Consider the following 16,162-nt stretch of genomic DNA (forward strand, 5'->3'; position numbering starts at 1 on the left):
TAACCTAAAGGTCTACATTTCAACACCAAGACCAGCCCTACCCAACTGCCTACAAACTCCACTGCTGGAGACCTTAGGCCAAACAACTGCAAGCAAGGAACACAGTCCCAGCCACTAAAAAAAAAAAAAAAAAAAAGAATGAAACAATAGAAAAACATGTTGCAGATGAAGGAGTAAGGCATAAAATCAAATAATACATAAAAATTGAGGAAAAAAGTTATAGTAGGCAAATACTTAACAAATAAACATCAGATAAATGTTTCAAAAATCATTTAGAGGAATCATATAATATTTAATAGGTTAATCCATCAAGAATGTGCAATATAAGTATATGAGCATATATAAACCTAGTAGTTATACCCTTGAATATAATTAATGCAGCATTATTAAAAAAAAAACTTTTAAAAGCTTAAGGAAGAACCTGTCAAATTTTCAAAAATGGGAGAGTTTTCTAATTTACAAAAAATTCTTCCTTGAAAATATAAATAGACTCTATAGCTATCTTCATGATCATAGTCCATTTTCCTCAATGCACATATTATTCTAATTTTAGTTATTTGTTTACTTTATTACCATTTGCCCTCCCGGGCTTAGTCAACATTGTATTTAATACAGAATTGCTGTGCTGAAACAGTAATCTAGAAATAACACACAATTAAAACAGACTTATTTTTTTCCTGAAACTATCACAAGTGAGCATTTTCATTAACTAATTGCCCATTAGCACAAACAAATTTAAAAATTCTAAGGAATTAATATCATAAAGGACATAATCTCTAGACATAACACACTTTCATCAGGAAGCAAACAATTTAAAATTATGGGTGACATTATTATTTGGAATTACTTTAAGTACAGATAAATTACTATATATTAAAATTGAGAGTTATAGTAAACTGATATTTAGAGAAAATTGCCATACTAGAGTACATTATTAAAACAAGAAAACATGGTAAAGGTGATTAGTATTTTTTAATTAATTTATTTTTTATTGGATAATTGCTTTACAGAATTATGCTGTTTTCTGTCAAAACAAAGGTGATTATTATTTAATGTGAAAGTCTGGAATGAAAGAAAGTAAAAATAATAAGTAATAATTTAATAGGAGAAATTTATGGAATAAAAAATATAACCAAAATTAGAATTTAACAAAGCATAAGAAAGAGCTTTGAGATTCCACACAATCTGGTGAATTAACCCTCCTGAACAGTGTCACTGAAAACAACCAAAATACATGATGTGTGTGTGCATGTTAGTCACTCAGTTGTATCTGACTCTTTGTGACCCCATGGGTTGCCATTTCCTTCTCCAGGGGATCTTCCCAACCCAGGGATAAAACCCAGCTCTCCTGCATTGCAGGTGGATTCTTTACCATATGAGCCACCAGTGAAACCGAAAATACAGGATAATAAAATATAAAGTATAAAAATATATCACTATTTTATCAGCTATATCACGAAACAAATAGGAAGAGCATCCCAAGAAGATGAAAATAGAGTAAAATGGTAACCCACCACAAACTCACATGCCTCAAAGCTGGTGTTATCACAGAATATGTTTCCTGAATGTGGCTGCATTTCAGCTTCCATGTTTACAATACACAAAAATTTAACTCAGTGTTTTCTCTCACTCTAAACAAAGAACTATAAAATGAAAGTAAATAAAACTAAAACCATATCTGAGACAAACAATTCTAGAAATGGAAGCCTATAGGGAAAATTTTAAAACTCTAATAAGGAACATAGTAGATAACCTGGATAAAGTAAGAGATATTCTATGCCTTCACATGGGATGGCAGAATATCATGAATATGCCAATTTTCTTCCATTTTATCCATAAATTCTAGGCCATCTTCTTTTAAGGTGCATTGATATTTGAATAATCCAAGAAATGTATTCCCCAAAAAAAAAATGTGTGGAGAATGAAGGTTCTTACAGAACTAAGATTTAAAATGAAGACTAAGGAAAGAAAACTTGGGTTTTATAGTCATGGTTAAAAAGAAAAAAAGCACCATATATTAATTATGAAAAAGAAAACCATAAGGCCAATTCAAAATAATAGTCAACACACAGACAGAATCCCATAAAAATGGAACTTAAGTTGATAAAAATTACCAACAAATCAATAATAAAAAAAGAATGTTTATTGGATAGGTTTTTTTGAAAAATTGGCTTACTAGGAGGAAAAAGTAATCTGAGTATCTGCCTAACACCATTTAGTAGTCTGAGCATCTAACACCATTTAGAAATGTATTCACATAGACTAAGTACCAAAATGAGAAAGATAAAAATAGGAACTTAGAAGAAAAAGAACATTTTAATGATCCAGAGGCAAAAAGTGCCGCCATAGAAATATTTTTGAATAAGGAACACACATCAGGCTTATAACTTCCCTGGTTGAATCCAGAGCACAAACAATAAAGTAAAAATATTTGAGTATCTCAGATTATAGAAATATTAGAGAATTAGGTCACTATATTGCTCATATTTATCTAAAATGAAATTGAAGGCTAAGAAGTCAGGATGCTGGGTGTGGCAAGAGAAAACAGTATATGTAGGAAAATGAATACATAATTCGGATCCAAGCTCTATTACCTACTAATTATATAGGCAAAAACTGGTCTTTTGATTCTTTTCCCGCCTACATCAAAGTGATAAAACATGAAAGCCTTGTAAGATTAGAGAAAACACAAGATAAGACAGAGAGTAGCTAAGAGTGTCAGCACAGCAACTGGAGTGTTTTTACTTTTCTTACATACTCATCCCCTGGCATACTACTCATAAGGGTTTTAGAAAATAAATGAATAGTTATTAAGAAGAAATGACAGCTGCCATTATCTGATGATTTTGAACTCCAGATGGAGTTGGCATTTTTCTCCACAGTTGAAGGAAGAAAGACTCAAGTTATATAGACTATTGCTCTTAAGGAAGAGTTTTTCTGAACATTCTTTGATCATTTGATTAGGCTAAAATGAATCTTTTAAACATGGATTTAACCAATTCTGAGATTTCTAGCAGAGGATATGCATACTTGAATTTACTTAAAAATTATCAAGATCTTAAATCTAAGCACAAAGTCATCTACTAGTAGTTTAGAAAGTAAATATTCTTAAGGTAATCTGTTAATTCCTATGTACTTTTAGTATAAGAAAGTATTGCTTCTCATATCTTTGGCCTTCTAGCCTCAATTCTAATGGATTAATAAGTCGTTTAGTCACTAAGTCATGTCCGACTCTTTGCAACTCCATGAACTGCAGCACATCAGGCTTCCCTGTCCTTCACTATTTCCAGAGTTTGCTCAAACTCATGTCCATTGAGTCAGTAATGCCAGCCAACCATCTCATCCTCTGTTGTCTTCTCCTCTTGCCCTAATCTTTCCCAGCATCAGGGTCTTTTCCAGTGACTCAGCTCTTCATATCAGGTGGCCAAAGTATTGGAGCTTCAGCTTCAGCATCAGTCCTTCCAATGAATATTCCTGGTTGATTTCCTTTAGGATTGACTGGTTTGATCTCCTTGCTGTCCAAGGAACTAACAACGGTCTTCTTCAGCACAACAATTTGAAAGCATCAATTCTTCAGTGATCAGTCTTTATGGTCCAATTATCACATCTGTATATGACACCTGGAAAAAACATAGCTTTGACTATAGAAACCCTTGTTGGCAAAGTTATCTCTATGCTTTTTAATATGATGTCTAGGTTTGTTATAGCTTTTCTTCCAAGGAGCAAGCATCCTTTAATTTCATGGCTGCAGTGACTATTCTCAGTGATTTTGGAGCCCAAGAAAATAAAATCTGTCACTCTCTCCACTTTCTCCCCATCTATTTGCCATGAAGTGATGGGACCAACCACATGCCATAATCTTCATTTTTTGAATGTTGAGTTTTTAACCAGTTTTTTCACTCTCCTCTTTCATTTTCATCAAAAGGTTCTTTAGTTCCTCCTTGCTTTCTTCCATTAGGGTGGTATCATCTGCATTTCTGAGGTTGTTGATATTTCTCCCAGCAGTCTTGATTCCAGCTTGTGCTTTATCTAGCCTGGCATTTTTCACGATGTACTCTGCACAGAAGTTAAATAAGAAGGGTGACAAGATATAGTCTCGATGTATTCCTTTCCTAATTTTGAACCCATCAGTTTTTATGTTTTATGTTTTATGTCTGGTTCTAACTGTTGTTTCTGGACCTGCATACAGGTTTCTCAGGAGACACATAAGGTGATCTGGTATTCCCATCTGGGTTCACACTATCAAAGGCTTTAGCACAATGAAGCAGAAATAGATGTGATTTTCTTTTTGGAATTTCCTTGCTTTTTCTATGATCCAGTGTATGTTCGATTAATAAGTAACTACTCTAAATTGACAGACTAAATTTATAGCATATTTGTGATGGTTTTACAATTGGTGGCATTTATTGCAAAGAGCCCATTTACCCCTAAAAGCAATATATTTCTTGCAGAACAGCTATCAGACTCATTTATATTAAAGTTAGGATATTCTGCACTTGCTAATTTCAGACTATATATTTGTATTTTGGTATAAACAACTCAAAGGGATTATTAACTTTCTTTTTATATAGTGGGGTATGTTTCAAACTGACAGATAAATTGTGGGATGAAGAGGGAAATATCCAAAGGGAATGAGGAACTAGCAGAATGTAAAAATAAGGGGCAGAAGGAATAAATTCAAAAATAACCTGTTCTGCATAGATATCTCTAAAGAATACAAACAAATGCTGGTGTGATATTTATAAGTACAAATGCTTTATGTGTGAAAAGAACAATACTCAAAAGCTGCAATTACAGATTTGGAATCAGAACTGAACTTGCAGAAGTTGAATTTATGCAAGGATGGCTTTTTCACAAGCATTCACTACTCAAGGTTTTCATAAAGAGTGACTAGACACACACAGGCTACGAGAGCAATAATCACTTTGCCAAGTATGGTAAATGAATAGGGAAATTTACAATTTCATCGTTGTGCTTATTCTTTGATACTCATTCTTAATGTAACTGTATAAGTCACTTCCTCATCCCTGTGATTTTCTGATTCTCCACCAAACATTCAGCCCAAAAAGTCTGTGCAGTTCTTTGGTATGATTCTCATTTCATTTATTCAATTTATCATTATACATTCAGTATTCTGTACTTTTATATAGTATTTATAGTACTTTTATAGTATTATTTTCAAATGCCTTCACATTTTAGCTTGCTTACATGTGTGAGTCACTTCAGTTGTATCTGACTCTTTGTGATCCCATGGATGGTAGCCTGCCAGGCTCCTCTGTCCGTGGGATTCTCCAGGCAAGAAAACTGGAGTGGGTTGCGGTGCCCTCCTCCAAGTCTTCTTCCCAACCCGGGGATTGAACCCATGCCTCTTACCCATGGCAGCTGCATTCATAGGCGGATTCTTTGCCACTAGCACCACCTCGTGGTGGTGGTTTAGTTGCTAAGTCGTGCCCAACCCTTGGCGACCCCAAGGACTGTAGTTGTCAGCCTCCTCTGTCCATGGAATTCTCCAGGCAAGAATGCTGAAGTGGGTTGCCATTTCCTTCTCCAGGGGATCTTCCCAAACCAGGAACTGAACCCGGGTCTCCTGCATTGCAGGCAGATTCTTCACTGACTAAGCTACAAGGGAAGCCCTGTAACCACCCAGGAAGCCCTCATATCTTAAGCCAGGTTCCAAATTGATCTGTCAGGTAAAATGACTACCAGGGATTATAACAAGATATATGGTCCACTTTTTTAAGTCCTTTGGAGAATATTTCACTCACTAAAAATAAATGATCTTTCTCCATCCTCAGTATCTATTTTTATACCATATTAAGAAAAATTCAAGAGGAATAAAATATGAATTTTCCTTCAAATAATATTTATGTATTTTGCTTGTAATAATATATTTCCTAAAGGCTAAGAAATACACATGACAAATTATTTTCCCTATTAATAGAAAAGGGAACTATTTAACCAGTGTGTTTCCTTTGTAGTATTTTATAACATTATTACACAAAAGCAAGAAAACATATTCCTGGTTGGAACTGTTGCATAGTTTTGTCTTTTTCATTTGATCACTATCTCACATATTTAACAGCAAAATTTATGTTTAAAAAGCATTAGCAAGTAAGTCAATATATTTTTAATACATATTAAAAGAAATTATACAGCTTCTTGAACAGATACTCTTTATTTTTTGTTACTCAGTAGCCTCTACAAAAATTACAGTAAATGCATAAATTATTTCTAATGCTATAGAAGAGAAATATAGTTATTATGGACAGCATTCTAATAAAACAAATGGTATTTATTAGCCAGTTCCTTACCCTAAACTCACAGAACCAACTACAGATGATACTACCTCAGATCTTCAGTATTTTTTCATACTGTTTGCTCCATTACCTCCCATGTTCTCCAAACTCTCATTGGCTAATACTCAGGATATCTAAAGAAACAGTGAGCAATGTGAAAACATGTATCCAAACTGTTACCATTTTTAGAAATACTAATATTCATGCTAACATCGTGACTGTCTATTTCATATATTGGAAAATATCAGTTCAGTTCAGCTCAGTTGCTCAGTTGTGTCTGACTCTGCAACCCCATAAACTGTAGCATGTCATGCTTCCCTGTCCATCACCAACTCCTGGAGTTCACTCAAATTCGTGTCCATTGAGTCGGTGATGCCATCCAACCATCTCATCCTCTAGTGTCCCCTTCTCCTCCTGCCTTCAATCTTTCCCAGCATCAGGGTCTTTTCAAATGAGTCAGCTCTTCGTATCAGGTGGCCAAAGTATTGGAGTTTCAGCTTCAGCATCAATCCTTCCAATGAATATTCAGGACGGATTTCCTTTAGGATGGACTGGTTGGATCTCCTTGCAGGGCAAGGGACTCTCAAGAGTCTTCTCCAACACCACAGTTGGGAAATATGACCAAATGTAAATATATGGTTTTGGTTAATTCTGGGGTGGAAAGTCTGAACAGCTCATTGTGTTTGTAGTATCCCGGCTTGATCATATACAACTTCCAATTAACAAAGAGGACCTGTAGGACAGTGAAAATACTCTGTATAATACCAAAATGATAGGCACATGTCATTATATATTTGTCTAAATGCATAAAATGCACAACACCAAGACTGAACCATTAATTAAACTATGGACTTTGGGTGATTACGATGTGACCATGTAAGTTCATCAACTGTAACAAACTGTAACACCCACTCCGATGGGTGATGTTGATAATGGGAGAGAACATGCGTATATACGAGCAGGGAACAATCTGTAGCTTCTCAATTTTGTTGTAAACCTTAAATCAGGTTAGAACATAATGTCTTTTTTTTTTTTTTTTCAGAATCATTTAAAATATGTATTTATTTATTTGGCTGCACTGGGTCTTAGTCGTGGCACGTGGGATCTTCGTTGCATAGTGTGGGATCATTCTTTGTATCACATGGACTCTCTGAAAGAAAGTGAAAGTGAAAGTGAAGTCGCTTAGTTGTGTCTGACTCTTTGCGGCCCCATGGACTGTAGCCTACCAGGCTTCTCTGTCCATGGGATTCTCCAGTGGCCTATGGGCTCAGAAGAGTGGTGCGCAGGCTTAGTTGCCTTGGGGCATGTGGGATCGTAGCTCCCCAATCAGGGATCAAACCCATGTCCTCTGCATCGAAAGGCGGATTCTCAACCACTGGACCACCAGGGAAGTCCCAGAACCACTTTAAACCAAATACTTGTTTTGAGAATTTTATAAGACCCACCTCAGACACTATGAATTTGGGCAATAAATTGAAGTGAGGAATGGCTTGTGGATATAACTTCTAGGACTTTGTTTTTCCCCTTCTGAGGGTACAGCTTATGGGGATGAGTATTTTCTATTAGTCCTCCAACTTTTGGTGGGTCCTGGCCTTCCTTAGACTATAAAAATGAAATAGAAGTACACTACGTTTGATAAATACATTCTGGTGAAAGGACCTTTTTTGTGTTCTGTCTGCCTTTCGAAGTTCCTGTCCTCACTTATGATCTGATGTTAGTAAGTCTTAGTTATTTTGCAGCTCTCTTTGCCTTTAAGATATTAGTCGTGTTTCCTCCAGCATTTTAGTTGTATTTAGTGGACAAGTTGGTCTCGAAACCTAGCTACATATATTATCTTCCACAAATTTAGTCAACCATTTTCTTTTTATTGGAAATTAGTTTCCCCCAGTTTTTCTGTTACAAATCATGCTGCAGCGGACATGTGCCTTTGTGCATAATGTCATAATGTGCATAAGAACATAATGTCTTAAAAAAAAAACTCCAATTATCATGTCATTCCTTTAGAATATGACAGGCACAATTCTAACCAATCTCATCTCTTAACTACTATCCCCTTTGTTCATTCTATTGCAAACCAGATTAGTCTCTTAACTGTTACTCAAACAGGTCTGCTCCTCAAATTTTGCATTTGCTTTTCCTTTGCTGAAATGCTTTTCTCCCAGATTCCCATATGTTTCCCTCACTCAAATTTCTGCTCAGATGCCAACTTCACAAGAAGCCTTTCCATCTCTAATACTGTACTATGTCCCTCAAAATCCTATCTTATCCTACTTCCCTACTTTGTTTTTCTCCTTAGAAATTATCAATAAATTCAATAATACATATCTTATCTGTGTATATTTTTTTACTTTTTATGTAATCTAATAAAACATAATTGGTAAGGATATAAAATATTTCATCTGCTTTGTTAACTTCTCTATACTCAACACTTACAACAGAGCCTTTTAACAACAAATTTACCAACTATTTGATGTATGAAATAAGTAATGAGTAAGAAGAATTTTCATGGCGGTTGCTAGAGCACTTTTAATACATTATATGAGGGCTTTTAATAAAGAAAATATGAATTTGGATAATTCTGAGCATGCTTAAAAAAGAGATTTTAGTCTAAAACTATTGCTTTGTTTCTTCTTAAGCATTAATAATAGTCATTTATTTTAACCTTCAATTTCAAGATTTTAAAGAGTGTTAAATGGTAGCATTATTAGAGAGATGATGAACTGTATAAGACAAATTACCCATTAAAAAGGAATTATTAATAACATCACAAACAGTATCAGCTATAGTAAAAAAAAAAAAGTTTTGTAGCCCAATTTATGCTGCAACTGTTAGCACTATCCCCTTAATAACCTGCACTTAGTTTTTAAAAAGATAAGCAGAACCTGAAGCTCCCTTGACTCATACAAAATTCCTTAGACTTTTCCCTTATCTCAGTAATTCTTTAGATTAAAGACCAGTCAGAAAATACTGTTTTTATTCAGAAGGGTTCCTTAATTAACAAAAAATAGTAGATCAGATTCAATACCTTTAGCCTACATCTTGGAATATATGGACCAAAAAATAAAACAATAAAGAGTTCCCCTGTGCCCATTTAAAAAAAATATTTTCCAGTAAATTAGAACACTGTGTCTTAGGAAACTGAACTAGATCTTTTTCAATTCTCAATTATCAAAAGTGTCTGTGTCATTTCTGCTAAAAGGAAACAGTTATGTGATTATAGATATCCCTGAGCAGTTTATTTTGGCTTCAGCATGAATATAGGCTTTGGAGGCCAAAATCAAGAGTTAAATTCTAGGTTTGCTAATTTTTGTTCTGTGTCTTTAAGGAAATTAGCATATATCTTTTTTCCTAAGTGAAAATAATTTTAATTTCACAGGTTTGTTGTAAGGACAAGATGAGAGTAATGAAAAGAGCATAGAAAATAGCAGGAATATTGTAAAATATAATTCCTCTGTCTACAATTGCTAGCATCAATTTAGCAAAGTGGTTGATGGTCTGAGTTCAAACCTTATATCACTTAACTAAAATTATTACCAGATATATTAGATCAAAATGACTAATATGTTTCAGATCAGATGCTAATACTGATTGATTGGTTGTGGCTTCCAGGAGTACTATATTGAAAAGCATTCAAGGCTGCATCCTGATTCAGTGGAAAAGAGCTTAGTGATTAAACTAAATCACACTAACAACACCAGAGTGATTTCCCATAAGGGAATATTTGTCATTTCTCTATACAAACCAAGAATGAGTCATAAAATTGTGGATACTACTGGCACAATTTTGGTTCCCCAAAATCTATTTTAGCTAGGGTTGTCAAATATTTTAGGCATAAAGGATAAGATATATATTTCAGGCAAATTATAAAAGCAATGATTTAATGTACAAATTGGATACCCTTATTTCTTGCAAGCATAAAGGTTTTGTTTTGAACTTTCTGTCTTGTATCTTAATTCTACACAGTTTTATACATGTGTAGACAGAATTTTATATTATTAATACATTATAGAAATTATAGGAAGAAGAGATTAGAATAACAGAGGAAGGAAATATGCATTTGTATTGTATATGATGAACTTTAAATAAGTTAGGTGGTTAATTAAACTTAAGTTTAAAGGTAAATTTAAATGGATACTGAGAGGAGATACATCTCTCACTGACAAAGAAATTTGGAATATTAAAATATATGAATATGACTACCACCAACAAGAACAAAAAAAGAGAGCCTTAGATGTAATAAATGACAAAGATAAAGTCTGAGAAGAGGGATTTAAATCTTTAGTGATATCTCCAAGGGAATCAGACCACAGAGATTGGTGGTGAGAGTTTAAATGTCAATGCAAAAGTAGAGAGAGAGGTACAATAAAGATCCCTGCACAAACTAGAGTACTATGAGAGGGCCCTCTTCCTGTTGAAACAGGAAGGAGAACAATCCACCCTTCATTCTGGGTAATCTATAAGGAAAATATGTGAAGAGAAGAAAATAATAAAACACAGATATACAAATAATAACTAAACATCAAAAGTTATTTTAGATACATGACCATCAAAATTAAAATTTAAATAAATATTAAAAAATGGGCATTATCCAAAGGAATAATTGATAACATTACCGAAAAATCTGAGCAAGGAAAAATTCCTCCAAGGAATCAGGAGGAGTAAAGATATGTAACTAAACATCCATTAAGACTCATCCAGAAAAAAAAAAAAAAAAAGGAAGGATGGAAATAAGGAAAAAAGGAAATAACATGGAGAAGGATAGAAACATGAGAAGGATGGAAAATAATTGTACTTTTGGCATTATAGAATGGAGAAAAAGGAAGAAAAGTCTTATTTGAAAAAAAAGACTACTGTAAATTTTTTTAGATTTAAAAAACAAATCCTGAGTCCTCAAATAAAGGCAATAGAAAAGTTCCTGTACAAGAGAAAAATCTGGGCTAAGAAAAACCATTCTGAAACTAGAGATTATAAAATGTGCAGAAAAATCTCAAAAAATAGGAAAAAAACATAAAACGAATAAAAAATAGTCTGGAAACAAACATTTCTCAACAATAATGAATGCTTATAGACAACAGATTAATATTACAGAAGCTCTAATGGGATGTATCTGTTTACCCAGGAATAACTCTGGGTTCAACCATCATTCTAGATTTGTTGCAAAATATAAATACTATGAAACAAAACATTAAAAAAAGGCAAAAATGACTTTCTACTCAAATATCCTCACTAAAAGTTACCCTCTAACAAAAAACAAACCTTAGTAAGTGTTGGGGGCCAGCGTGAGGCACTCCACCTGTGGCAAAGGTCATGAGGAAGGAGGCTCGACATACCCAAAGGCGGGATCCAGCCTCAGGAGTTCCCCTGGAGGTCTCACCCAGGCTAAGAGAAAAGCGATGGTAAGGGGATTTAACAACAATATTAACCCTTGACGAGCCAATTACTCCAATTCCAATGGGAGTGGCTGGCCCCCTACCTGAGGGCATTGTAGGATTTGTGCTGGGGCGTAGCTTGCTTTCTTAAAAAAAAAAGAAAGAAAACGAAAAAAAAAGAGAAAAGAAAAATTTCGGTGGTGCATGGTGTAGTAGATTCTGATTATATTGAGAAATTAAAGTCTTGACCTCACCGCCTACCAAAACTGTGAATTAATAAAGGTCAAAGAGTAACACAGTTTTTGCTTTTTACCTTAGTATCAGACAGGAAAAAACTTGACTTCTCAGGCTAGGAGCCACAAAGCATTTGGATTTAGCGATCTAGCCTTTTCGGTGCAGGAAATTACAGCTTATAGGCCTTTAAAAAAATTTTTTTTAATTCAAGAAAATAAAATGTCAGGGCTATTAGACACAGGAACAGACGTCTCTTAACATTGATGGGAAAGACTGGTCCAGCTCTTGGCCCACGCATACTACCAAAAATGAGTTGGTGGGATTAGAGAAAGTGGTATGGGTGAGAATGCTGTAGAAAAAAAAAAAAGGTGAGGGAGAGTTTAAAGCTTTGAAGAGTAGTGAGTTCCCCATTGCTGGAAGTATTCAAGCGAAGATTAGATGGTTGCTTGTCATCTAAAAAGCTATAGACCAGATTTAGGTTATAAAATGATAACTGGAGAAGCTTATAAAGATGTTGTGCAACACCTCTTTACTTGCTTCTCATATTTAGGTCTGCCAAAAGTTTTGAAAACTGATAATGCCCCTTTGAAGCTGCGGAGAGATTGTTTACTAACTTTAAATGATTTCCAAAAATTATTAGGGGACATTAATTGGATACGCCCACATTTAAAACTGACTACTGCAGATTTAACGCCCTTGTTTGATTGCTTAAAAAGCAATCCTAATTCCAGTTTTAAGAGAAAGTTGACTAATGAAACAGAGTCGGCTCTTGTTAAAGTAGATGAGACTTTAAATGATCAGTTAATTAGGATTAATATTACCAAAAGATGAGATTAAATTATTCTTGCCCCAAAACATACACCTACAGGGTGCTTGTGACAAAAAGGCCCATTGGTTCCATCTACCAGTGACCCCAAGAAAAATAGTTTTATCTTATCCCAGCTTGGTGGCACAATTAATTATAAAAGGAGGAGGTGTGTGGAACTTTTTAGAAAAAAAGTAACAAATATAATAATTCTATTCAATAAGGATCAACTGCAAATCTTTTACAAAATAGTGATGATTGACAAGTTGCCCTGATAGATTTCAGGGGTCAAATTTTGTTTCATTTGCCCTCAAGCCCCCACAGTAGTTAAAAGTTCAAAAATGTTAAATTGGCAGTTTGAGGATACCTGTGGAACTTTCCAACCCTATGTAGTTTCTACACTCCCCTTTACCCTATGGGGGAGGGACGTGCTGTCTCAAATAGGAGATACACAGAGAAGGGTTTTCTCAATTTCTTAGTTATCAACAGGCGGTACAATTAACAATACTTTATATATTGTTATAAATACATAATATAAATATATTTGCCTAATTACAGTTTGCCTAATTAGATATGGGTATAAATAAAATATAATAAAGGTATACCTAATTCTATTTATAGATCTATACTTAATTTGTATATAAATTAATATGTATACTATATATGCATATTATATATGTACTGTATAATTAAATATATATTGCAGTAATATAATGTGTGTGTGGCTGATATTAACTGGTATGGATTGATGTGCTGTGATGATATATGTTCTATATACTGTGTAATTATCTTATATATGAGTGACATGTATCATTGCAGTACATTGGTTTATGTTGGTTGGTATTAGCTGTGTACGTGTTGTATTGCTGTAATATACATTAATTAATATATTAATTATAAAGATTAATTCAAGTATATTGATTTATATATATTATATGTCAATAAATTTATACTTGTTGCCATATATAAATACATATATATATACATTTTGCATTTAGGTATATCTGTATACCAAAATGAGATAAAGAGGTTATACATTTATTATAAATGTATACAGAGACCTAAACATTAGACCTAAATTAATATATCCCTAAATTTATGTTGTTAAAATGTAAATTTTAAAAATTTAAAAAAATTAAATTGACAACTGCTTGACAATTCCTTTACCATAAAACCCCCATAGGTGTAATTGGGGTAGCCAGACAAAAATTGATTTTATGACAAAACGGCCCCCTAGAGTGGGTCCATCTTCCCGCTCAAACTAAAAAAGTAGCGGCTTCTTATCCAGGATTGATAGCTATTTTGATATTAAAGGAAAAAAGCAGAACATTGAATTATTTGGTAAAGAGCCATCAGAAATTATAATTCCATAAAATAAAGAACAACTTGATGCTCTTCTAATGTTTGATAAAAATTGGCAGATTGCTACAAAAAACTATTTTGGTCAAATTTTTACATCATTTACCCTCCAATGTTTTGTTAAATTTTATATCTAGATACCCAGTTATTTTCCCTGTTAGATACAAACAGTTCCCTATTCCAGATGCCAAAAATTTTGTATAAAATTTCAAATAAAACATAACACAGGCATCCCTTATTATCCCCAGGGACAAGCTATAGTAGATAGAGCACACTAAACATTAAAAATACAAATTCAAAAATTAAAGGAAGGGGAATTTAAGTATAGTTCTCCCCGTCAGATCTTACAACATGCTCTCTTTGTAATAAATAACCTAAATGCTGATTCGTCTGGAACAACAAGATACAAAGCTGTTGGTGAAATGGAAGGACCTCCTCTCTGGACAATGGAAGGGCCCTGACCCATTATTAACTAGCGGTCCAGGATGTGCTTGTATTTTTCCACAGGACGCAGATTCTCCCATTTAGATCCCTGACAGGCTGATTCACTATGTTGCAGTCCCCCAGACATCCGGTTCCCCCATTGCTTCAATCACAAAAGAGGAGGGGCACTCATCTGCCCCTCCCGCCGCCATCGCAGGGAACAGCCGCGCGTCGGGAGCCGCGGGCCGGACCAGCCTGGCTGCCGGGGCCCAGCGCACAGCGCTCGCAGCCGTAGCCCCGCCAGCGTCTGTCTGCATTTGCCTGGCTGCGGCTGAGCCTGAGGCTGGTTCAGCGAGGGAGCAGGGGCGGCGCCCACCGCAGGGGAGGCAAAATAAACATCGAGATCCCGGCAAGACTTACAGGGCTGCTGCAGCACGAACTCCAACCAGAAAATAATTCTTATTCTGTTTTAGCTTTTTTACCCTCGCCTTATGTTTTTCTTTTTACTAATGACTCCAAGAAACTCAATGTGCATATGAATTATTCAGGTGGACCTAATATAGTACCTTGTGAACAATGTATGCTTTCATCTTGTTTAAACCCTTAATGTAATATTTGCTCCTTTGTGGTGTTACAACACCCACCCTATCTTATGGTGCCTATATGATAGCTATTGTCTTACTGTGTTACAACAACTACAGGATTTAATGTGGTCACGACGGTTTGTGGGCTTACTTATTTTATGAATATCAGCTTTAATAGCAATTACTTCTGTTACTGTGGCAGCAATATCATTGATTCAACAAGTGCATACTGCCCAATATGTTGATACCATGTCTAAAAATGTTTCTTTAACTCTAACAACTCAGGAAGCTATAGATAGGAAATTAGAGATGAGAGAAGACGCCTTAAAAAAGGCAATTATGCATATTGGGACTGAGTTACAGGCTTTAAAGGTGAAGATGGCTTTGACATGCCACGCTGATTACAGGTGGATATGCGTGACATCTTTGAAGGTAAACGAGACAGATTATGACTGGGAAAAGATTAAAAATCATATCTCAGGTGTTTGGAACAGTTCTGATATTGGCCTGGACTTAGGGAAACTTCATAATCAAATACAGACCTTGGAACACTCTCGTCTGGATTTTACCGCCGCTGGAGCAGCTAATGACTTTTTTCACACCTTCTCTAACTTTATTTCTGGAAAAAATATTCTGTCTAATATCCTTAGTTATGCTGCCGTTGGTGCTCTAATCCTACTTCTCATAATCATTCTTCCTTGTATTGTCAGGATTCTTCGGCAGAGCATTCAGAAGCTCGCAACTGAGCTGCATCTGACTGTTTTAAGAAATAAAAATGGGGGAGGTGTTGGGGGGATGGCGTGAGGCACTCTGCCCGTGGCAAAGGTCATGAGGAAGGAGGCTTGACATATGCAAAGGCGGGATCGAGCCTCAGGAGTCCCCCTGGAAATTCTCGAGCATCTACCCCCATAACCAGAGCCTGCCTACTTTACTAATTTGTGCTCTCACCTACACCTCTGACTTTACAGGGGGCTGTCCCCCACCACCTCTTTCGGAGAAGGAGTTAACTTAGAGCTCCAGTTAATAATAATTCCTGGGCGTGACAGGAGTGTTTCAACCTACAAACTCCTCTGAAGGTTCTCTAGCCTGCCT

The 16,162-nt window shown here is 35.2% G+C and overlaps 1 long non-coding RNA gene across 7 annotated transcripts in view; it reads right to left on the bottom strand.

The window, feature by feature from the left end:
* Positions 1-6,214: 6,214 nt before the first annotated feature.
* The window catches only part of LOC147364667 (uncharacterized), a 287,481-nt gene continuing 277,533 nt past the window's right edge, over positions 6,215-16,162 (bottom strand). Inside the window, exon 6 of one of the 7 annotated variants that reach the window (XR_015134845.1) lies at positions 6,215-7,029. This is a non-coding gene — a long non-coding RNA (uncharacterized LOC147364667). Of the gene's footprint in view, positions 7,030-7,372; positions 7,447-16,162 lie in introns of those variants that run through there. The other 6 variants (XR_015134851.1, XR_015134860.1, XR_015134850.1 and 3 more) reach the window with 6 other exon arrangements.

Source organism: Bos grunniens, chromosome 10, assembly GCF_055505025.1.
Source record: "Bos grunniens cultivar Pamir isolate PY7600 chromosome 10, Bosgru_T2T1.0, whole genome shotgun sequence".
Lineage (NCBI taxonomy): Eukaryota > Metazoa > Chordata > Mammalia > Artiodactyla > Bovidae > Bos > Bos grunniens.